The following is a 25,366-nucleotide window of genomic DNA, read 5'->3' as shown; positions in this document are numbered from 1 at the left end:
GAACCCCATCTTGAAGGCTTAACACAAATGTTATTCCTGTCCAATTGCAGGAAGTTTCTTGCAGCGCTTTGGCAAGTCCTCTTTTTTCTTGTTGTTAACAAAATATGTTTCAATTGATTTTTTTTCATGTGAATCGAGGATATTAATAGTAGAATTTTTTTAAGAGCACTCTATTTTCATAAAACATTTCTATTAAACTCAAGATTTTGTTCTGAACCTTGCTCCTTTGGAGAGCAACGGAAATTTTACATTTGGCTTCAGTCAGAGCAGAGCTGGGCTGATGGGGAGGTGAATGGATGGTGTATTGTGGACATCTGTGTGTGGACAGCAAATAAAATTCACTCCTGTGACAGCCATTAGGGATGTGGGGGAACTTTAGCCAGTCCCACAAGAAGGGATAGGAAAGGGCTTATTCACATTATCTCAGTGTGGCCAAATAAAAAGCCAGATTCAAACATAAGTAAGAAGAGTGATACAGAGGACTTACACCGGAAAGCTGACCGTATTAGACAGGCATCTATATTTGATGTACGAATTTCGATTTGATGTATGAATTTAGAATTTTCACACCCATCTGAGTGTGAAACCCATCCCTGCTGTAACACATTTAGGGCAAGGGCACATATTTGACCATTTGACTAACCAATCTGAAGGCATAGTCACTGCTAACCGAAGTAGTACATCAAACTTTGATTTGTTTCACAAATATCATGGAAAAAACAAGCATGTTGAGTGAAGGAAGAGCAGGCAGACTGCAGCCACTAGATGGGATAACAGCCCAGCAGGCCTGCACCCAAACCCTGACCAGCATCACTTTCAAGAGATGGGCAAGCAAAGCACCACACACGTTCAACCTGCCACAGCCTCAGTCAGGGAGCAGGTTTAGGAGACTGCAACATCTCTTTAAATACTCACAAATGTTCTCTGTCATTGCTCAGTTCACATGCAAGTGTTTTGATAAGTTGGCTACTGCACAGTTCCATAATTGAACTTGCACGTTTGTGATCATCCCACCGGGGCTGTTTCAGAGCTCTTGCAGAAACTGTAATCCTATAGCAAAGGAAACAGGAAAAGCTTTGGAAATCAAAGGGTCAGGCTTAATTTGCACAAGAAAGAATTCAACCTGGAGATTTTTTGTGCTGTGTTTTATGGAGTAAGAAAAAAAAAGCGATATTTTCATATACTTTAATATTTACAAAATATCTTTAATGGCATTGTTTATTAAAAAATGCATTAACAGTTCCATTTTGCTTGAGGCAAGGGGATCATTTACAGGATAGGCAGCTTGATTTGGATCTTAATGATAACCATGTTCTACCTGTGTTGTGTGAATCAATGCATCTGGGAGACAAACTCCAGAGCAAGGATGTAAGAGCTGGCACTTGGCCTTTGCAAGAGGTTTTCTTCTTACAGCTTAAAGCAGCTCAAAAAGCTCCCAAACAGAGCAGGAGGGAAGCCAACCTCTGAGTAGGAACATAGAGGTAAAATAAGGCTTAAGTACTAACACCATCAACCCCTCTCGGTGTGTGTGTGTGGTTTTCCTCTTTCTGATTTTTGTATATGGAATCATTGCAGCTCCCTTGTTTCTCTTTGTACAAGTATGCCTCTTAAAAGAGGGTAGGGATTTGGTTGTCCCAAACCCACTTGCAGACCAGATGATTATCATCACATCTAGTATCTCCCAGGAGCCAATGTGACACTGCAAACCTTGCTTCTGTTGAGAGGTTGCCATAAATTAAAAAAAATCAAATCCATATGGGCAATTAAATTTCCAATATGAAAAGACTTTACACAGAAGCTTGCACATGACTTTGCCAGGTAACAGAAAGCAATTTCTGCAGGTTAACAGCTTAGCAATAGGTTGGGTATTTATCTATGTAATATATGTTTGTAGATACACAGTATTCTGAAAACAGTGAAGGTGCTCATTTAGCAGGAAGAGGCTGAAAATTGAGAATCTGTAATCCTTAAGAAAATACAGGAGTTCAATATTAATGTATCCCAGGCAAATCCCAAACAAGAGGTACAATACCAAGACTGGCAGGCTTCGTCCACCCCAAATCCTCTTCCACAAAAGCCATTTGAAGGTTGCTTAAGAAGTCAAGCTGGTGTGAATAAATCACTCTCACAACTAAATTAATGATGAAAAATATTTTTGGGCATCGCAGTGTGGATTTCCCTTCCAATGAGAGCCTCACCTGCCTCCAAAACCATAATAGAAGAAGACTATGGATCAACATGGAAAAAATATTCCAGATGATCCAATTTATTTTTCAATATGCAAAATAAGCATTTTCAAAAGGATTTAGAATTACAAAACTAAATCAGAATCACTTTAATGTATGAAGTGAGAGGAGAGAGACCCTACTGATCCTGGATTGCCAACGTCCTAGCTAGAAAACAACCATACATTAACAACTTTCAGCCTAAACAGTCACAATAAGCAAAAAAAGTGTAAAAGGAAGGAATCATCATAAGATTTCAGAAACTGCTACTGGCACAGGCTGCTGTAATTTCTCACTTTTAACTATTAGGCATTATAAAGAAGCTTGTCCTTTGGAAAGTACCAACTCTGTCTTTTACACTGTGACAAGTCAGGCTCTGCTAAAAATAGCAACCAGCAAGGAAAAGTGAAACATGTTTTTTTAATGGTGTGATTTTTCACAAATAAGGCATGACTGGAAATGCATTCCATGCCACCCTTTAAGAAGTCCTTTGCTCCCCTAATTTCAGCTGAAAATCCACCTAGTCCTGCGTGCTGCCACACTCTGTCAATGGGCTCTGTGTGCTCAGACTCATTTGGGTTTGTAATTAAAAGAAATGCTGCAGTTATTGGTGAGGAACGGACACGACGAAGCCTCTCCGTGCCTCCTTCAGGCACCACCTCCTCAGGACCACTTCTGTCCCTCCTTCCACCTCATTTTCTTAAGAGAACGATTCAAGGTTCTCAGGATAAGAGCTCAGGACTTGTTTGGTTTTAGGAGATCAAACAGCAAAGTGTGGCAGCAAGACCCTTTGACGGGCTGAGATGTGAGTTGTAGGTCTCAGAGGAAATCAGCATCTGACATGAGACCTGAGCCCTCATTTTTTGGCATCACGCTTCCACTGAGACTGCATCTATTCTTCCTCGGGCACTGAAAGAGATGTCAGTCACACGGCTAAAGGACAGAGGGGAGCTGTGGGAATAAAAACCCTCTAGAGTGACACGGTTTCATGCTGTTTCTTTAATTTTTTGTCTGGCAAGTGAAATATATTTCACCAGAAGGTGGGAAAGGACTTGGAACAAAACTGATCTTGGCTGAGCAAACATTTGACAACGTTCTGTGGGAAACAACCATCTGTCTTGGGAGATATCAGCTCCAGGAGATATTGATGGCACTAAAAATATCTGCCTTAGTCCACAGTCCCAAGGCATTCAGTTTTCAAGTGTGGAGAGCCTCACTTCTTCAGCAGTAAACCTTTTTATTTATTTTTATTTTTGGAGTGTTGAATTACCAGGTGTGAAGTGAAAGGCTCTGGTTTGTTCAAGATGTAATCGCACATGTTTTGGTGCCTGGGCTAAGTGGAAACTATAGAAAAGCTGTAGAGAGATAATTAATATGGATTAAATGGAAAAAGGGCTTTGTGCTCTGCTTCGCAAGTACAGACCGTACACAGAGATGGATGTTTCTGTCTCAGAAGAGCTTCATGGAGCAGTTTGGCAGGCTGGTTTCTTCTGACATACATGAGAGGAGCAAAAAAAAGTAATCTTTGAAAGAAACTTTAAATACGCACAGTGAATTCAAAACAGCTCTTTACTCCTCACTGACAAAGAGACTAATATATCTATTAAAACTGAGAAGCAGCCCGATCCCATGAATCATTAAGATTTAGAGGAATTCACCTTGCATGTGTAGATAAAAATCAAGATATTTCCAAGTTTTTCTAGGTATGTGTGAAGATGGGGCAGCCTAAATTCCCTAATAGACATTCTACATAAAAGCTGGCAGATCTACTTTCATACCTGGGATTTGCTGGTCTCCTGCTGTCCAGGCAGGTGCTTTTCCGTGTGCCCGTGAAGTAAATAATAGTTATTTTTACCACAAACTGGAAGTCTTGCTACCAAGACATATTCCTCTTTGGCAAAGGCACTCTCTTGGCCTTCAGGGGTCTCTGTGGGATAATACAGAATTACAGGTGAAAGCCTTGACCTCTTGCCCATACCTGCTCCAGATTCTCTGGCTCTCTCCATCTGTGATCAGTGCAAGCTCCTCACTAGACCTACTCCAACATGTGCATCTTCTCACACACAGCTGCAGCTTCAGTAAGAATGAGATACTCATTCTATAGGAACAGGGATATTCATTAGCTTTTTTGGTCATTTTCCTGTGGTTTTCCCTTCTGGGGATTTTTTTTTTTGAGATGTGTTTGAGTTGGGTTTATGGTTGTTGCCCAGGAGAGCCAGTAACACGTGCCACACACTCATACAGAGAACAACAAACAATGCTTTGTGCTGACAGCCCCCTGCCACCAGCAACTGTCCACCAGTAAACCCCAGAGCTGGATGCACTTTCTCCATGTTTAGTCTCTGCTAAAGAGGATTTATCTGTGGCCAGCGTGACAATCCCATGGGAACCCATGCTGCTTACCTTGCAGAGGAATGAATTTCCAGCATAGCCAAATGTCCTCCATCAAAAGTCAGGGACATGAGAAGGGCAGGCTTACCAGAGCATGGCTTTTTGCATGATGAAGAAGGCTTAGATAAGCTAGATTGACAATCATATTTGATATAAAAGAGAGCAAGAAAGTATATTAAAACCAATGAGATGCTGCAGTGATGGAGGAGAACGATACACTAACTGCTTCAATCCAGATATACTGGATAAAGAGAACAGGGTGTCCTGGCAGTACAGGGTGCTTCACAGGACAGATTTTACAAAAAAGGAAAATTCTCACTTCTGGAGGAGTTGAGGAAAAAAAAAAAAAACAACAACAATCAAACAAATATTAAAATGCTTTAGAAAACAGTAGCTTCATGGTCCTGGAACAGGGAATACTACATCTGTGGGGGGAAAGGGCGTAGGGTTTTTTTACTGTCAACTGGAGCAGACCAGAGAGCTCTGGGGAACCATGGAGATATTGGATCACAGGTAGGAAAGAAGTGAAAGCACCTGAAAGAGAAGGACAAGCAGGAGAAGGGATTTCTCCCTGCACATACAGTGAGAGAAGGAGCCAAAACAGAAGGCTGATAGGATACATTCTTCTTTAATGATTTTTCTTTTTTTTTTTTTTCAGTTGGGTTTGTTTGCATGACAGCTCTGAAATAGGATAAAGTACAGAGAAGGGCAATGCTGCATAATGTGGATGAGAAAAGAGAACTGTTCAGCTTTTTCATTTAAATGCATGAAAATCTCTGTGAGGTCTGTGTGTATGTGTGGGGGGAGGGCATGACTTTTTTGAAGTAAATGATGATTCTGGTGAGAGAATAGGCTCAATTTGAACACTCATAAGCACTCCTGGAATTATGAACTGTGCTAATAGCCCCAGGCTGTGCTTCTGGATGCTGAGTGGGGCACTGACTCAACAAATACGTCATCAAGACAGACTTTAACACCAGAAAGTTCTCTGCAGCTCTTCAGAAACGTACCACTGTGGTCAGAAACCTGGCTGCAGGGATGGGGTGGATGGTACTAATGCTGTACAGGCCTGCTGGTCCACAGGGAGCTCCTGAGCCCACTGAGGTGAGTGTGTGTGGGTAGTAACACGCCAAACTGTCTCTGTATGAGTCAATGCACACACCCTGCTGATCCCCTCTTCATACCTGGCACCAGCACTGCTCTGCAAGTGAAGGATGCAGCCCTGCAACTTGGCTTCATGGGGACACAGGAGAGGAATGAAAAGCCAATAGATTGAGACCCAGACAGACCCGTTGAGGGAACAGGCACCCCATGGTGAAGGGACTTGCAGGTTCAGTGGTGGGAACTAAGAGCACATGGTTTGTTTCCTGCTTAGTGGTGACACAAAAATCTCAATCTGTCACACACCGCCGGGGATGGCTGCCACCCGCATTCTGGCTGCCTTCCTCCATGCTTCATTGAACGGGGGCCATCTGTGTGCTAAGGCAACCTTTGAGGGTGACAACTGAAGAAAACATTTGAGACACACTGGACTTTTTGCTCAAGGCCAGAAGATATTGGTGGCACCTTACCAAGAGTAAATCTTGTTGGCTTTGTATCATCTTTCCCAGATGTCCAAACCCAAACAGGTTCCCTTTTAGCATCTGAAGGAAGATCGTTGTATTTCACAAAGCACAGGCTGACCTGAAAACTAAGGAAATGAAAATCAGGCCATTTTAAATAATAACCAATGACTCCCGATCAAGCCCTTTATCCTCAGACCTCCAAAACCCAAACCCAGATGAAGCAAATTAAGGAAAAGACCTGCATATGGTCACTAATAATACATACATTTCAGTTGTCCTGTGCAAGCCAAAGCATTTCTGTCACATCAAATACATTATATCTGTGCACTATTCAATCAGTAACGATTTATTCATATACAGTTGTGGGTGCATCCTGAAACACATAGCTTACTAATTAACTCGTAGCCACCTGGAATGGTAATTAGCACAACAAGATCTGGAGCAAACCCTTAAGACATGGGATGTACATGCTTGAATCACTGAAAATAGTCAGCCTCAATGGTTTTAACCTCCTATAATGAGAAAAAAACCAACATTTTCAGTTGAGTGTCAAGAGGCTTGTCCAGTGCTAATGACAGGTCTGAAAAATCAGGCTCTGGTTGTGCAGGTAGATGTGGTCTTGAGGTCCCTGGCCTTCAAGTCTGCTCAATGAATGGCAGCACAAGGACGTGCCTTTCAGTATCGTGTTAAAGAGCTGGAATCAGAGCAAGCACTGAAAGTCTTTTATCCCTTGGAAGCATCGCTGCCCAGTGTTGTCCCTCAGAAAAAGTTCTGCCAACAGATCACAGACTGGAGGTTTTCTGATGGAGAACTACAGATCTGCATGGCACAATTAAATTTGAGCAAAAGACTTCATGCCCTGTGTGCATGTGCAAGAAGGCAGCTAATTTGATACAAAGCCTTCCAATACTGAAGCTGCTGGGTTTGAGGCACTTGGTATTTTAGTACTTACTGTCTTGCTGCTTCTGCTACCATGAAGAATTACAATGACTGGGAACCGCTTGTGCAACTCCGTGCTGTGCATTTGCTGCTGATCACTGAATTTAATCCTCCTGGAAATGCAGAGGTGGGCTATGAAGGGTGAAGTGTTTCCTATCTCCATTTAAGCTCCTTCATGCCTGTTAAAGGGCTTTGGCTAAAATCAGTGACAACCTGCCCACTCCCATGACTAACCGTCATAAATGTGTGAAAACAGAACCCAGCACAGTTAGTAATTATCCCTTCATTATGCCAATGTGCTTCTGATCGCATAATCATGATCAAAAGACACATGATTCACCTGTTACCATTCTCTGTTGTCAATTTTAGCTTCTTTTTCTGCTAATGAAGATTTTTTTTTAAAACAAGAAACAATAAAAACAACCTTTTGAAGCTTGTGCCTGTCCGTGTGTCAGTCAGTGACAAAATGTCCCTTGAGCTGAACAATCAGACTCTGCAGCAGCAAATAACAACAGAAATAACAGGCACATGAAAATGCTAAAGAGGAGAGCACATAAAAAGCATTTACAGCTGAGTTTGAAAAATAATTTGATGCCCAGCACCAAAGAGTTTGCACATCATCTAGGCACAATTTTGATCACCATTAGTTAACCAGCAATTTCCTTCCTCATTGGCTTTTAACCAGTTATTGTTTATAGTGCAGTATAGGAAGCTCTGCAATAGACACTAAAGCATTTATGAGAGGGAGCAGGAGTCACTCCAAGGGAGTCAGTTAAAGCTCAGCATGTATTCTTCAGTTGGAAATCATAAGGCATCTCTGGGAACATTTAGCTGACCCCTGAGACAGAAAACACAAAACCTGAGGGCACCTTTCCTGCTCTTACAGAGGACGCTGCCAACATCATCCTCAATCTGTGCATTACATGCAATGTAAGCGCACATATTCTTGCTAATCTTATGGTAAGTTTGATCCCAAATTCTACCTGTGCCTGCATATCCTATCTATTCACTCCTGTCTTTCCTCCCTGTCATTAAGGGTTCCATGCCCTTGGCAGTCTCTTCCTCCTTTTACTACCTATCCAAAAATGTCCACATTTTTCCTCATAACTGTGCTGACACAGTCTTCTGTCCCATCATCTCCAGCTATCCAGTCATTACGTGTTTTTTGAGAAATAAAATAAAAATAAAGATGTTATGATCCTGATAAAATAATTGCTTTGGATATTGCACATAACTTATGACTCTCATAAAATAATTGCTTTGGATATTGCACAGAGAATTTAGGAAGCTTGAATCTCCCAGTTTCAGAAACCAGGGAACTGTTTCACCTAGTACAGTGCCTTTTTGCAGAACTGTTCAGAAAATGTTGTTCTGAACTAATAATTCCAGAACTAGTGAGTACTGGCAGCTGGGTCTTAGATTTTGAAACGGATGAAAGACACTTGTAAGTTGTGTCCAATTAATTCAGTAAGGCAGCACTGGATCTAGGAATGAGCCCAGGTTATTATTACTATAATGTGTGTGTCGTGCCATTTCACAGGCCAGCAATGCCAGTGGCTGACTGTCACATTGGAGGGACTGAGCTATGAGTTTTGTACAAGAACACAATGTTGCAGGTGGATGTGAGAACAGCTGTGCACTCATTTGCCAGCAGCTGGAGAACTGGCCACCTCTCACACAGAGCAAAGATGAATAGCCACAGTGGTTTAACATCAACTCTATTAAAGATCCTCATTCCTCTGGCAAATTGAGTTGACTTGCAGGACAATTAAACTATTTGTGACACCATCCAGTCTGTTCGGTGCTGTTAAATTCCAACACAAAATGAGTCTCATTTGAAAGAGCAGCACTGGTAATAAATAGCCTGCTCCTTGTAATGAGATCCTTTCATCTCATTTGATGATTTAACAGTGAGCAATCACAATAGTTAGCAATGCAGATAAAACATAACTACTGGCTTCAGAGCTGGCAGAACAGGATGGGGCCTGCACAGAGCTGTAGTGTCAGGCTCTCTCAAAGCTGAAATCAACCCCTTCCTGCACAAGGACCAGCAGTTCCAAAATAGCGTCAATTTTGCCACCTCTTAGGCAGAAAAATCTCCCTTTAGACAACCACAAACCTCTGTGAGTGTGAATCCGAGCCCCAAGCTCTCACACAGCAGTTTCTAGAAGTAACCCTTCTGTTCACCCTGCGCTGTAGCAAGGGCGTAATGCTGCTGTGTGCTGAGGAGCAGTCCCTGACTCGTGGTTGGGCTCCAGCAAGCTGCAAATTCACCTGCTGCAATCTGGCAATGAGCACACCTGCTCCTGGTTTTCAGGAAAGTTCAGCTCTGCTTCTCTCCCACAAAAAAAATCGCAGTATGGTTAGCAGTTCCTCCAGATTAGTCTGAGAAAGCTGAACAATGCCCACCCACACATATAAGGACCTCTGCAAATACTTCTGTGAGCCACTCCAAGTGCTACGTGTTTCTTCCATCTTGCCTTGTCTCACAGAAATTCTCACAGAAAGAATGCATCTTTCTTATTAAAAAACAAACTCAAAACCAATCTCATACAGAGAAACCTTACCAAAACTGGGCATGCCACTGCAGATGCATTTTTCCCAGAGGAGAGGATGCAAAAGCAAACAAAACATGGCATATGTTCATCGTGGTGCTCAGATCCTACAGTGATGAGAGCTCAGAAGTCTATAGTGCAGAAGCCAAACACTTTGAGATGAGATTTTCATGTTGCTCTGTTTTGAAATACTTCAAGAAGATGTGGCACAGAAATAATTCAGGCAAGAAGAGATTGTCCTAAGCAAGACAGAATAATAAAACTTTACATTTTGATATACAGCTGAAATTACACTATTTGAAAAGGCAATATCTCACCTGAAACACTATCGAAATAATTTGATTTTTCCATCAAAATGTGGAGAAGATTAAGAACACTACAGCAATTTTTTTTCAGATTGACATACAGGCTCTCCTGCATATATAGGGCTTTGGAAATCACAACTTGTCTTCATCCTTTCTAATCACTTTGAATTAACTAGCTACCTACTTCAACTTGTTTTTAAACTGCAGTGAGAGACATGGTTAAATTCTCAGATATATTAAAAATATCTCAAGTGACTGAAAATGAAAAAAAACCCCAACTCAATTTGTGCATGTTGCTTTATATCATCATTTGACTTCAGGATGCTGGAGTTTGCTTTACCAGGATTTGACACTATCTACTTGACTAAGCAGTAGCTCAAACACACACAAAAAAGTAATAAAAACACCAAAAATGTCGTGCCTGTGAGCTTCAAAGCAGCACAAGGCTTGACTAATTTAACACCTTTTTTACTCTTAAAGGAGCTGCTTACCCTTTGATTCATCTTTTGTTCACCCAGGATCATTCTGTCACTATTGCTCAGAGCTGTAGTGCATTTCTCTCTGTGCAGTAAAAGAAAAAAAAAGTTACAGAGATAATAAAAAATTTCATGGCCTCTGCTTAAGACTTCAGTGTTAGCCCGTGGTCTTTGTAGAAGAGCTCATTACAAATGCATTATGCTAGTGAGAGAGCAACAACCTGCCTGTGCTGAAAAGGTTTGCAAAGGTGTGGGGCAGTTAAACAGGAGAAAAAATCTCTCCTAGGTAAAGCAGTGACAGAAACTGCTTTATGATTCTTGACTCCTGGCTTTGATTCAAGGACAATGTCACAACTGATGTACATCTGATTGCTTTTCCCAGCCAGGGCTGTTACATCCCCAGGGAGACAAATCACACTTGGGGAGGTGGGCAGGGGTTGCCTGGTGCCTTTTGCACAGTGTCCTGATGGTAAATAAAGAGACCAACAACCTGCCCGGTGAATGTGGAGCCATTTCTAACCTGTGATAGAGGTATCCTGAAACCGTGCCAGGGACAGTGGGTGACACGAGCCCAGTGAGTGTCCCAAGAGCTTTCTTGTGATAAGCCACATCTTCTGTGAACTAATGATGTGAGCTAAGGAGAGAGTCCACATCAGCCTCAAGTCCCATTCCTGTTGTAGAAACATACCCCACATTAAAGTGTAACTGCAGAATACATACAATTCACTGCCATTAGCTGCTAATGTTAAAAAAAAAAACCAAAAAACCCAGCAACATAATGAAACAAATTGCCAAAGCCATGGATGCTATTTAGATACAGTAAGACTTTCAAAATTTGCTTATTATACATCTTCTCTTACTGTAGCCTTTAGATTTTTAGTGTTCTTGATTTTCTCTGGAAGCAAGGTGGCAAGAAATCTTGCCCTTTTTTCCTTTTTCTTTCTTTTACTGGAGGCAGTGTGTCTTCTCTCCAAGTCATACATTGCACAAGATATTTTGGAAATCAGCAAGCAGAAGTTGCAGCAGCATCCAGGTTCCTTCTTCATGTTGAATTTAGGATTATAGGAACCCAGGCATAATTTCACACACACACAAAGGGAATAGAAATAAGCAGCCTAAATTAGCATGCAAAGTGGAAGCTCTATTTTTTCATGGGCGAATATTAATTCTGCAGAAAAGAAGTAGGACTATTAATAAAACAGGTTTTCCTTTTAACCAAAGACATTATTAAAACAAGAAGCTATTTGAAAAAATCCTCACCAAATATATCTGACAAAATATCCAAGTCTTCCTTCTTTCCTTGCCTTTTTTTTTTTTTATTTCTGCTCTTTAAGGGAATTATTTCTTTTTCTATTCTTCTGTTGTCACATCTGTGAGGATTGTGTTGTTTTTTTTCCAAGATATTTCAGGTAGCCTGGAAGCATGTGTATTGTAAATCAAATTAAGATCCAGGCAGGCAACAGGAAGGGCTCAAAAAAGTTACTGCAAATCGGTGAAGAAGTGGGAGAGAAGCTGGAGTCAGAGCTGGTGCCTGGGGGCAGCTCTGTGGGTGCAGGGCAGGGTCTTTACTTGTCCCCTAAATTGCAGAAGGTCAGGTTTGCCACCCATCACATCACAAGAGGCTCTGTCCACCTGCCCCATCACCCATTCAGAGCCTCTGTGCTTGACCTGGCTGCTACATGGAAAAATAAGGAATAAAAGCAGCAAAACAGAGAGCAAGCAGTGCAATGATGCAGTGGAGGGGGCTGCAGGAATCTTGTCTCATCTGTGATTCTTGCAAATGGCTGCGCCTTGCTCTGGGAAGGAAATTGCAGGTATTTCATAGGAAAAAATAATCTTTTTTTGGATGAAACAGCAGCACATATCCCTACGCCAATTCAGTGGAAACAGCTCCTTAACATGGGAGATGTTCAAATAAGGTTTTTGTCTCTGTTTTCTCCTTTCAACACCAAATGTGGTTTAAGTTATAAGAATATCCAATGGCAGGTATGTCTGTGGGCATTGTGAAAGTATACACATCAGCTTATCAGTCTGCAATGCCCAAATGTAGCCAACAGACTGAGCAGCTCAGTGAGCTGAAGAGAATTAACACATCAGGAGCAAAATGTAGTGAAAAAGCATTTGTTTTTTCCTCCTGTCCATGCTGCCTTCCTGAGTACCTGGAGAGTGGGAACATGCGAAAGAGACTGTATTGTACCAAGTGTCATATGGCATCATTAAATTTCAGATGTGCCACTAGATAATTCAGATAAAGACCAACAGGCGCAAGGACACACAGAAGCGTTATCAGCCACAACTCCAAGGATGACAGGTTGTTACCGCAATTTCCTAAGAGGCTGCAGCTGTGAACTCCCTTTTCTTTTATTTTTCACCCTCCCACTCAGCAACCTTCAGAAACTGGAGCTTAAGTCTCTTTTAAGTTGATGTGCTACAAAGGAACCAAAAGAAAGCCGCAGGGGGAAGGTATTGGCTTTAGCTATTTGAGCCAGCTTTTTACATTGTTATTCTTTGCCCAATTCTGAGAAAAATAAATCCCTTTATCCTCCGATTCCCTACCTAATCAAAACTAGGCTATTTTACCCAAATAGCCAAGCCACGTTGCTTAACGCCTGCATTGATTTCAGCTCCCAGAGAGTCAGCTCTGAAAGATTTTCCTTGAAGGACTAGTCAGAAAGGAGAGTAATTTCTGCTGCTGCTGACACGAAGCTCTACCTTAAGTCACAAAATTATTACTCTTCCCATCAAGAAAACAAACAGTGCAGCAGCATGAGCAGGGACTATGGGAATGCAGGCACCGAGGGGTGCAGGCAGCAACCCCACTCTGCCCTGAGCAGCATAGGGCCAAAAAAGGTGGTAGATGCCCCATCCCTGGAGACATCCCAGGCCAGGCTGGATGGGGCTCTGAGAAACCTGAGCTGGTGAAGATGTCCCTGCTCATGGCAGGGGTGGGACTGAATGAGCTTTGAAGGTTGCTTCCAACCCAAACTGTTCTGTGATTCTACGATATAGTACATCATGCGCAAGTACAGGGCATCTTCGAACCCCAACCCCAGGTCTGGCAGGACTCCCCTGTCCTGGGGAAGCAGTGGCTGCAGCCACGGCTGCAAAGCCAGGGGATCTGACCCTGACCCTAACCCTACCCTTGACCCAGTCTGATTTTGGAATATAAAGGAAGAGCACTTTCTGTAGGCATCCTGCCAGTGGAGAACACAATCCCTTTGGCTTCCCAGATCATGCAGATGAAACCCAGCCATCATTACAGAGCTAGGCCCCTAGCAGCAGCTGAGACAAAAAGAACAGATTTCAAAACAGTTTCGACTAAAAAATGAATCTGTTCAATTCAGTTAAAAATTGATTTGGAGGATTCACTGTGCAAATGAAATATTACACCTGGGTTTTGTTGCTTTGCTTTCTAATACCTTTTTTAATATATATTTCTGACATTCCCTCACAAGCTACTCTGTCTTGCCATTGACCAAAAGAAAAACATATGCTGCAGAAGTGTTATCCAGCCTTTGGCCCAACGCTACCTCTGAAACTATTCTTAACCTTATTCCTGCAATCTCAAATACTCATAACATCAAATATTGGCAGATCTACTGTACCAGCACAGGTCCTGCTAAAGCCAACATACACTTAAAAGAACAAGTCCTAACCCAGAGCACTGGTGTCCATGAATTCCAGACTAAGGTCAGGGCAATACCTCCTCCCAAGCCCTACTTTCAATACCTGTAAAATGAAATGTATCGCTGCCAATGCCCCATTCAGGGAATAAGGCTCTCCACGAAGCAGGGCTTACCTGCTTCTACTTTCATTTCTGTCTCCACTTAAATCCTACCCTGACCTTAGCTTCAGTACATCAAGGGTAACCGCAATGTGCTCACACTGGCAAGCTAACTCCTCTTGAACATGGCCTTACGCCAACTTATCTTTATGTGCTGACAACAAATGAAGCAGAAATAATGGATTTTTTCTGTTTCTTTTTTTTTGCAGCAGAGCATCCCGGAAGACCTTGCGCAAGGTCTGTTGCCCACGCTGCCCAAGGAGATGCCATTGCATTGCTATTCCCTGTTGCTGTTACTCATGCTTTAGTAAAGGCAGGGAGGACCCTGAGGTTTTCTCTAAACAGGGATGCAGAGATGAATTTACTGCTTCAAGAAGCAGAACTGGTGGTGCAGAAAGCCACCAATTACTGGATTATGATTTGCTTTGGAGCTTTGCTGGCCAAGCATTCCATGAAGGCATTGAAGGCATTGATACTTAGGCTCTTCTCTTTTTGGGTGGATTTCTTTGGATGGTGGTGTTTTTGTTTTAATTTGTTTATAAAAAAGTCATATGGTCCTGTCTCCTGCTTTCTCATCTGGAATTTTATTTAAAGGAATAATCTCTTTTTTTTTTCTTTTTTTTTTAATTTTTTTGCCATTAGTTAACCCCAAAGGAGAAGATTCTGATAATATGAAAAACTTTGTCAAGTTGCAACATTGGCAATTGCTCAAATTTTAAGCAAAAATGCATCAGGCCTGTTTCGACAGTCATTTTTATGAGCTGGGTTTGTTTCCAGTTTCAGATGATTACCAGTATTTCTAGGGCTTAATCCAGAGCTCTGAGCATCACAGTAGCTGTTACCAAGCCCATGAGCTTTGGGATTTGGCATGCTTTTCCCCAAAAGACCGTTGCAAATCCACACACACAGCTAACCTGCCCCAGGTGCTGCAGCTGCAGACAGCCTAGGAACAGCTCCAGAGCTTGCCAGGAAAAAGAGATAAGCACATTGAGGGGTACCTGCAACGATGGGGAAATCTCAGCTGATCTCAAAGGGAGCGTGATCAGACCTGAAGGTAGTTGCGTGAAGTGATAGGTGATTTCTTGCATCATCTTCATTTCTAGAGCAGCCCTGCCCCACCTTTATAATTTATGAAGTGGATATTAAATTGGAAGACTGGAAAAATATTCAGTGTTCTCCACCTGCCTCACTGAAATGACACAGAAATGGCAGAGCTGCCCACTGCTGAAGCCTGCATAGCAGCTCCTGCCAGAGCAGTTGAACACCTGCGAGAGCAAAGTCTGTTTTCTCAGAGCGAGTAAATGTCTCCAATATATTGTTCAAGCACCAGGCTAACTCTGAGTCAGAACAATGCAATCTTGCCGGTGAAGGCAGAGGTTGCTCTCAGCCCACCCCTGTGCAACCAGACATCAGCAAGTGTCAACCTTTGTGACTTTTGCCACAAAAGCAACATTTCTGTGAAAGACAAAAAAGCGGTCAGCCAAAAGATGAGGGGTTCCTTGCCTTCCTCTGGACACACTCAGCTTAAGAAGGAAATAGAGTCACTGATTGCAAATTCTGTGGACAGCCCAGGCAAACATCCAGCAGCCTTTCAGTCTGGATCATCACAATCTCGGAGCAGCTTCCTTTGCAGGAAACATGGATCCACTCTCACCTTCCGTTGTTTTTGGCAGTGCTAACAACATCTTTGTCAAACACTGGGCTAAAAATATCCTTCAACATCTACCCACCTGCATATGTATTCTTTTCTATTTCAAGATTTTTTTTTTAAGTGCACACATAGACAAAAGAAAGCAAAAACAACAGGGGAAACAAAAGCATTACTGAAGAGGATTACAAAGGAATCTTAGCTAATGAGCTTGTAGGATACCTTATTTTCTGTTTGGCATCTTATTATACAGCAGATCCTTCTTGCTCTAAAACACCAACGATTTCCAGAATTCAAGTTTTTCCTTCATCTACACCTTATCTGAACAAAGCAACTGTACATCATGCATCTATTCTGCCCGTGGGTTCACAGGGCACAATCAAATTGGTATGTGCTGCACTTCTCCACAAAAAATGACTAAATGACAGCTGTTGAAACAGAATGGCGAGCCATGAAATCCTCATCCCCTAAAGTATTTCTGATAGGCCTCTGTGGGCTGTAGCTTCGCCCCATGCTGCTCTGTATCTCTATCCATGATTTAGTGGGAAAAGAGAACACATCAACCTAACAGCGAGTATGTGTCACACACGACACCTGACACGCATGAACACAGAGACATGGGAATTAGTAGGACAATAAATAACAACAGAGCCCAGTCAGGTAAATCCACTGAAAGGCAGCTGCTAGTGGAGATAAGTCTTAAGTTGCCACATTGAATTCATAGTTAAAGGGAGCTACTCTGGATTTCCAGACAGGTATAATAGCTGCAAAGAGACTCCTGCTTTTGGCTGCTGGCTCTTCCCATTGAACACGGGGCTGCAGAAAAGGTCCAGGGACTCAGCTCACTGCTGCTGCTTCTATCCCATGGCCTGGAGGCACCAAACCCAAGTGCAAACTTCAGAGCATCCAGCTGGGAGAATGAGATCAAGTGAGGAGGGTAGTGGTCGTAGATAAAAGAGAAGCAAGCCGGGGAAGAGAGGAGAGACTTTTCATAGCTCTGTGAGAACTCAGAGCAATATCTAAAGATACTGTATCAAATGGTGCTATCAGATTAGGGGTTTGTTTAGCAGCTTTCATGAACAAAATCAGAATTTTGTCCATCATACTCTTAAATTAAAACTTTTTCTATTGTTGAAGAAATATGAGCAATTAGTTTCATTACCCTGTTCCTGGCTATCACAAGTTACTTCTGACTGACATGTCTGTTTAAAAGCTGTATCCAATCATTACAGCACACAGTTTATTCCGGGAAATCTTCCATATAACCCTCCTGGTCTGCCACAGACTATCCAATATGCGAAAAAAATAGAACTCTGTCAACCATAATGAACTGACAGGCACATCCTCACTTAAATTGCCTGAAAAGTTAATTTTCTCTTCCTCCTGGCTGTTGTTTCTCATTGTAGAATAAACGACAGCTCAGCCTCTCAAAAAAACCCAGATGTATTTCTGAAAATGTTGTTATAAACTTTAACGGTTAAAGTAGGAAAGAATTTAATATACCAAAGTTTCACAGTCTTGTTACCTTATTACAGTTATGCCTCAGCACCACACAGTCACTAAAGTATTTATCATCACTACATAATTTTCAGGCTACTTCTCCTGATTTGATAGATGACACAAGAGAAAACTGAATAGCTTATGTAGCTGCATAAACTGCTGTACAGCTAATGTCCCACAGAAAGTCTTCCACTGAGTCAGAAATCAAATACCATCCCTGCCAAGTCCCATTTTCTCCCAGCCTGATGTGTGGAGGGGAGACACTTCCACAAGGAGGGCAGGGGTTGCAGATGTGCCTCAAACTCACCACTTTTGGGTAAGCAAAGGACGTCGATAGACAGTGGTGCTAGGGAGGCCGTGTGCATTCAACAGTGCCCAACAACAATATAAAAGCAGAGTAGTGAAGAGAATATCAGCCACATACTTATATATATCTATATATATCTATATATATATACACACACACAAACGTATGCAGACTTTCTCCTTATCTAGATTTTCGTATTTAATGTGAAGCCACAAGAATAAAACATCTTCATGGGTGACCTTCTGTGGGCAGCTTCTCTATAAATCAAAAAGTTTTAATTCTTTATAATCAAGCCTGTGAAATCACCACCAGACTTACAGACTTAACATGACTGTAACGTGCAACCATATTTACTACACACAACTTCCAATTTTGTTCATCCAATTGCTTGACTTACTCAGGGGAATAAGGGCTGTTTTACAGAAGAAGGAACACAGCTGTAAACATCCAGGATGCCCTGAATGGTACGTCCACAGCTGCTGAGAGGGAGGTAGGGAGAGCATCCGAGTCCTGGGAACTCTTCCAGTGTGGCTCACAGAGATGTCCTCTTGTGTGGCACCGCAGAAGACTGAGCCTCCACTCCCAAACTGGCCTGGGGTTCACCTCCTTGCCTCCAGTATTACAGAGAGCACCATTCCCTCGAGCGCTCCATGCCGCACAGCACAAATCCCTTTTGGTCTTACCAAAGGTCAGTATCAACAAAACTTAGTCTGGCCAATTTAAGATTTCTTTTTTTTCCCCTCATTCTCCAGTCATGGTTTGAGCTTTCCACCCCATTTTCCAGGTATGTTCCTCTCCAGCTATTCGAGCTTTGCAGCTACAAAGGCAGAACTTCTGAAACATTTCCCTGCATGTCCTTCCACTGGTCTTAAATGCTAATGTATTATACAATCCTGCCCTGTGCTGAGGGACCCTTTACAATATTTAAAGGCTGTCAGTCAGGTGTGAACCTTTCCATTGATTTACCATTCACTTCTCATCCTCTCCTGGATGCATTAGGCAGCTGCAACCTGTGACTGGTATTGAAGAGTAACAATTCCATTTGTTTGAATCTGACTTAGCGCTGCTCACTTTTGCAGCCCATATAATTCTCCTTACTGTGGTTTGTGTGACATTAATGACAACATAAATAATTCAGCATGGTTTTCACCCAAATGTAGCCCTGTCAGACACTAATATACAATCTTTGCTAGCTTATTTAACAAAACAAGCTACTGAATTGTACTTTTAAAGGTTGAAACTCTCATTTTAATGGAATTTGGTAGCAAAACTCCCCTGAGAGTTTTGGTAACTAACAGGGACAATCTCCCACTCCTGTTCCTGCCACGCCACCTTCTCATTTAGCCCTTGCATTTACACTCTGCACCGACCCAGCAGTTCTGTGCCTTCCTACCTTGCACATCTAAAAAATAGGCTTGCTTTTTATGAAGCTGCACTTAGCTTGAAGGGACCGTGAACTGAAGCTGAACAGCACCGGGGATGTCTGCACCGAGTAATTAGGAGAAAAGAGCACGCTTACTTCACTAATGAGACCCGGCAGCAAGACTTCATAAATGAAACCACTCCTGTTCTGGTTCTCAGGGCAGTGGGTTCAGTGATGAATCCAGCTACTCCAAGGATTTGAGGAAGGCTCCTTAGCTACAGAAGCACTTTAACAAGACCACTATTAAAAAAACAGAGAAGCAAAAAAAAAAAAAAACACAACCCAGCACTCATTTTTCAGACATTCACCAAAAAATTTCCAGTAACTTCACCAAAGCCAGGATATGCCTCTTACTACCCACTCCCTCTACTGGGTATTTTTTCTTCATTTCTCATACACTCATTCCTACTTGCCCTGTATTCATTAATGCTGTCCTGGAGCTGCCGTGCTAAAATTGGTGTCAACAGCTGTATAATTTCCGCATAAAGGGAACACTCCTACTAAGAAAAACCTTGTGGCTTACAGTGCTGCTTTCCCTGAGAAGTGTATCAGCTCCAAAATGATCTCAGGGTTGAATCTGGATCAAGACCCTTATTTCCTCGTGATTTTATGTTCACCTGCTGTTCTGTTTTTTCCAGGAGTACCATTTAATTTGTCTGTAAGCAACACATTCAAAGATAGCAAATACATCATATGCCAAATTATTCTACCCTAGACCAGGGTCAATTTGATATTCAGATTGGCTTTTCATTTGTCCTGGGTCTGCAAAGTCATTTTGCTTTCTTTCAGCTTCAATTTACCTAAACTATTGGTGTCCGATTTTTGATTTTGCAGAATTGAACTGTCTAGACTGCTATCCAGGGTGTTTTTCCTCATCTCCACAGAGTCTGTTTTTCTTGTTGTGCAATTGAAATTGCTGCTTGGAAAGATCATAGCGTGTTTTAGGTAGCTGATGAAATGAAGCCTAATGAATTCTCACCGAGAGAGAAATCATTAAAGCTTGTGATTTCAAAATCATGAACGGCCTATTTCTTTCAAAACAAGATAATAATGAATAGATGATACATTTCAAAGTATACTCTAAGTAAAATTGCTAATGGGTTCCTTGGAGCTGGAAATTGTGTGCCAGGAAAGGGATGCATCTGCCCCCCAAAGCAGCTGTAATTAAGAGGGAGTCAGAGACAAGTAAGGTAGCCGTTTGGGTTTTCCTTCCCCAACCCTGGCCAAGACAACTATAACACACCAACCAGAAAGGTTCTTACAGCCCAGGTCCCTTTGCAGCCCACACTTCCCTTTGGAACCCCTTCACAGCCCAACTCCAACCCATGCTTTAGCCTCTTTCTTGCTCTCCTAGCACAAACACTAACCCTAAAAATAACCATAACTCAATCATAACCATACAGTAACTCCTGTATCACCTTGCAAAGAGATGTGTCCAGAAAACACTGGCTCCTTTACAGAAGTAGCCTGCTTTAAAGTCCTAATTGGCTAAAAAGTGGGATTAGTTGAGAAGCTATTGATTTATTAACACAAAACCTAGAGTTTAACTTGTTTACTTTGGAATGACATTAAGGCTACCTGCTCAGTATAGACTTCAGCCACAACTGGGAATGAGCAGGCAGAGGGTACCAGAAAAATATTCCCTAAATTACTCAGCCTTGTTGGTTGAAGTCACTGTTTTGTCCAACAGCATTAATAGAGTGAATTGTAAATATCAAAATGGAAGTTAATGTATTAAATGAGATGCAGGTCAGGTAGCGGGAGAAAGCACCACTCCATTCCTTCAGCAAGATCATTTACTGAAGCTAACAATGCCAAGCAAACAGCAAACGCTTAAGGTACACACAATTAACTTATACACATCCTCTTCGCAAACAAGCTCACACAATTCTAGGGTTCAAAATTCAATTTCCTTCATATTGCTGTGAAACAACTGAAGTCACAGACTGGACAAACATGCATGGGTAAGTTTGCCATCAAGCAGATGACAATCACTGCCACAGCGATGGTCATAATCTAAGTCTGCAAAATGTTCCCCACTCAGAGGAGACTGAGCAATATCAGACTTGGCTGACCAGCCATGCTCCATCTCTGGTCACCATTACCCTGCACATTTAAGCTCACAGCAATTACCCTTAAAATTTCAGGGCTGGAGCCTGGGCTGCATGTCCCAGCTCCATGTATCCTTCCTACATGGCAAATATATCAGTCCAATATATCAGCTAGAGAAAGAGGCGGAACTTAAACTGGCACCATGGGGACATCAGCACTGATGTCACAATATGTCATGTACAGAAACAAAAAAATCAAAGCGGACTCTTTGTATAAATGATCCAAGAAAAACATTGGAGCCAGGCAGGGAAAAGATGATGGTACAGTGGTGCTCTTGCAAAGGGCTACATTCCTGCCTACATGTATGGTTTGCAGTCTGATTTGCTCAGTACTGTCTTTAATTTAACTGTCCATTTAGTTCAAATTGCACGCAATACTTATGGAAGCATACGTGGGACTGATACGAATACAAACTAATTACTTAGGTCTGGAGTTATGACAATGACACCAGGAAATGAATTGCCAGGGGCTTTAAAAGGGGAAAGGAAGAAGGGAGAAAGAAAAAAATAAAATCACTTGCCTTTTACTTGGGTTCCTTATATTTTCAGCTTCTAAAAACATGAACTTAGTTAATTTTCTGCACTAAACCTTTTTATGACAGGAATAAAGTTCTTTTAATTACAAATAAAAAAGCATACTCCCCAGCACAGCAGCCCTGCTAGTATATTTAACGCACATCCCAGCGCAGACCTATTCCAGATTATAGAAAATTCTCATTTGAACCAGAGGCTGGATGGCACTTTTCATTTCTGCGCACCACAGTAGCCACGAGCAGCCAGCTGGGATCCTTTAGAAGCAACGCTGTGCTGTTAAGTGGATTGACTGCATTCAGCAATGCAGCAGTTCCCAGTGAGCTCATAAATTGCAACCTAGAAACCACTGACCAGTGCCTGGTCTTGTTTATGACAAACCATAGGAGCTGGTGACTTCTCCTCGCACCTCAGTCCTCCTGAGGAAAGGGCCATGACAAAGAGGGAGGGAAAGCTGGACCTCACTGCAGGCGCCGACTCCTTGGAGCAGTAACTATTTTGCTCATGTAGAGCAATTGCTGTGGGATTTTGAAGGCTGAAGTCTGCTGTGCTTTCAGCTTGACATTGAAAAGCATTTTCTTGCTTTGCTCCCAGCTCTTCCACCCAGCTGGGGCCCCAGCACCCCACTTTTTTTCCTCATGCCTCATTTTCCCTTGCCTGCCAGCTTTGGGGCTGGGGAGGAGCAGCCATGACTCTTTTCAAGCCCTTGTACCAGCTCAATCAAAGGTCAAGATGACTCAGTGATCATGTGTAAAGGTTTGGCTACTTTGAGAAGATGCTCTTTAGAACCAACATCACTGGCATCACCCGAACACTGAAATGCTGACAACCCAACCCACTGTGCCTGTCCCGCAGAGCTTTGGGCTGCGGCGGCAAGCAGGGCACAGACGTCTTGCTCATCGGCACATTCTGGAGTCTTGCTGCCAAACCCACGCACAACCTCCTCCCACACCTCTGAGATAGTCCGGGTAGTTGTGTCAGCAAAATAGAATTCTAGCATGAATAACACACCGATACTGTCAAGGACAGTGAAGAGCGATCAGCACAGCCAGCCCTGCTCTAGATGATACCAGAATATTTATAACCTGAGTGTTTTGCCCAGGGAGCTAAAGTTTAATTTAGGCTCCTGTTTCCTGCTTGCCTTCCTCTCCCCAAACACAGTAGTTTCCTATCATTAATCTCCAGAGTCTCATACTTCCAGTGCCCTGAACTCTTTATTTCTCTTTCCCATAGATGCATCCTACTGCACAGAGCAGCCAACCGGTCACCTTCATTGGTAACACTCACAGCTTCAGAGGATCAGGCCCTTTACAATGAATAAATCACTGCCAGCTGCCTGTGCACACATTTCAACAAGGTTAGCAAAAGCAGTTTCACACAATAGGCAACCCAGTCCCAGCTGAATCCTTCCATCTTGGTTTAAGAGTGGCTCCTTTCAGATTTATTTCTACACCTTCACAGATATTTTTGCTAGACCAGAAGCCAGTCCTGCTCAGCACAAGCAGTTGCAGTGGTACTTTTATCCTCCCTGAGCTCAGCTGACACAGTTTTGTGCACTGATACAGCTATCAAATGCCCACATCCCTCTGATACAGCCTCTGCCTATGTGGTCTCTGTGCATTTTGAGACTCATGTCCCCTTTGGAGGGTCTTTTCATGCCCTGTCTTTGCTACAGCCTCAAGAAACAGTGTGTCTGCCTGACTGTAAAAGATATTGTTGGCTTTCTCTTGGCTGATTTCCCAAGCACTGGACTATATGTCTTCCTCACCTTCAACCAGTGACGCACACCATACAGAGGAACGGTGGATTAAGCACAAGAACGTTTCTTCACCAGTGCAGGCATGTAAGTGCTATCAGTACTAATGGGAAACGTATCTATTTCAAAGAGGCTCTTTTAGACAGATTTTGTGAATTAAATAGAGGCAGGTGAAATGTTGTAGGACAGCATTTTGTTCACAAAAAAAATGCAGAGCTAATTGCTTGAAACCACTGACCATTACTGGCACTGGAATGGGAAAAACAATCAAAATGTTTTCAATTTATATTGCAAATTATAACTTAAGTTTAAGTAAAATATATTTAAAAGCCCTCAACACTACCAACAAAAATCAAACCTAAAAGGAAAAAATTTTACTTTTGCTAGCTAACAAGTAATTCAATTACTCACCGGGCACTAAACGTGAGGGCAGAGAACCAGAGCGTTCCCTGCCATCGGCATGGGCGAGATTTAGGTGGGTAATTCCATTAGCACTGTGGAAGTCCTTTCACATATATCTTTGTGGCATTAACAAGGAAACGAGGCATCAATAATACAAGAAGTTGGGGAATAGTTCTTTGGCTCTACTTCTGTATCTTGAGCAAGGATATCTCAGGTTTCCCACCTCTGCCAGAGCGTGGCTTATGCATCACCAAACCTTCACACAGGCTCAGGGTTTGGGCTCCACTGCAGTGTTTTAGGTGTCTCAGTGGCCCTGGAAGCAACAAAACGTAAACCATTGCAAGTAACAAGGAACGCAAGCGCTATTTCCTTAGCATTCACAAATTTGTATGCCCCTAAAAGCTGTGCATTAAATTACACAGTAAAGGAAGAGTTAAGCACTTGGGAGTGGGCGGATTTGCTCCGTGCAGCAAACTCAACAAAGTACTTGAGATTGTAACATCCTCACCAAGTAATTGTGCGAAGGCTCTTGGCATTGCAGCTATTGTTTCATCTTCTTATCGGCACTGCACACTGCCGCGGGCTCTGAAGCTCTTCCCCCGAGAGGGCTCCGTGTGGGATGTTCACACACACACGCACCGAGAGCCACGTTAAGATGAAAGTTCTCCCGGTCTCTGCCCATCTTCCTGCACAGCATCTCTGCAGACTCGCGTGACAAAGGAACAGGTTTTGCTTTTAAGTTAGAAAAGTAGCACTGCTCCTAGGGAAAAAAAAAGAAAAAAAGGAAAAACCTGGCTGCTATTCCAGTGGTGGTTCTTCCCAGGAAAGCCTGGTTTCTAGGCCTGCTAGACCTAGAGATAGAACCTGTGAGATAAATAGCTTTTTATGTTTTCCAGCAGCTGCTGCTACATATTCACACCAAGCTTGCTTACAACTGAAATCACACATTATTCAAAATATTGGTCTTATTTAAAAAACAAAGGAGCAGCCATCACTCTCTAGCATCTAAACTAACAACTACCCGGTGGACAGAATCCCACCTTTCTGAAATTTCTGTGCGGCAAAGCCACAGGGACCAGCGCCCATGGGAAGATGGGAGCTCGGCTGCTGCAGCTGGGGGAAAGGACGGGGACCTGCCTGAGCACCTTCTCGGCCACGGCTAACAGGAAAGGACCACAGAGCCGTGCACAGCTTTCTCTCCTTCCCACTCCCAGCCAGGCCCTGTGGCTGCATCTGTCCTGGCCCCAGCTTGGTGAAAGATTTGGCTAGATCTGGTTTGAGCAGCGTTGTGCCTCTCAGTAAATACCCAGAGCTCAGCTAAACCACAAGTGGTCGCAGCAGCTTATGCCACCCAAGATCCTGCTCTCCTAATGTATTTATCGCACCCTGGCTTTACAAACCATTTTGCAAATGTGTTGGCAACTCAGGAATTTAATTGCAAGTCTCAT

At 42.7% G+C, this 25,366-nt stretch overlaps 2 long non-coding RNA genes across 4 annotated transcripts in view; both read right to left on the bottom strand.

The window, feature by feature from the left end:
- Window positions 1–5,798, bottom strand: part of LOC136099350 (uncharacterized) — an 87,356-nt gene extending 81,558 nt beyond the window's left edge. For 2 of the 3 annotated variants that reach the window (XR_011738084.1, XR_010651075.2), the window contains exons 1-2: window positions 4,004–5,798; window positions 916–1,050 (exon numbers count right to left, since the gene is read on the bottom strand). This is a non-coding gene — a long non-coding RNA (uncharacterized lncRNA). Of the gene's footprint in view, window positions 1–915; window positions 1,051–2,032; window positions 2,193–4,003 lie in introns of those variants that run through there. The other variant, XR_011738085.1, reaches the window with a different exon arrangement.
- Window positions 5,799–5,805: 7 nt separating this feature from the next.
- LOC139827494 (uncharacterized) overlaps window positions 5,806–25,366 on the bottom strand; it is a 91,763-nt gene continuing 72,202 nt past the window's right edge. Inside the window, exons 4-6 of the long non-coding RNA XR_011738086.1 lie at window positions 10,472–10,541; window positions 9,688–9,914; window positions 5,806–6,306 (exon numbers count right to left, since the gene is read on the bottom strand). This is a non-coding gene — a long non-coding RNA (uncharacterized lncRNA). The remainder of the gene's footprint in view (window positions 6,307–9,687; window positions 9,915–10,471; window positions 10,542–25,366) is intronic.

This window comes from Patagioenas fasciata, chromosome 3 (assembly GCF_037038585.1).
Source record: "Patagioenas fasciata isolate bPatFas1 chromosome 3, bPatFas1.hap1, whole genome shotgun sequence".
In the NCBI taxonomy this organism is placed as follows: domain Eukaryota; kingdom Metazoa; phylum Chordata; class Aves; order Columbiformes; family Columbidae; genus Patagioenas; species Patagioenas fasciata.
This window is presented reverse-complemented; position numbering and strand designations above follow the sequence as displayed.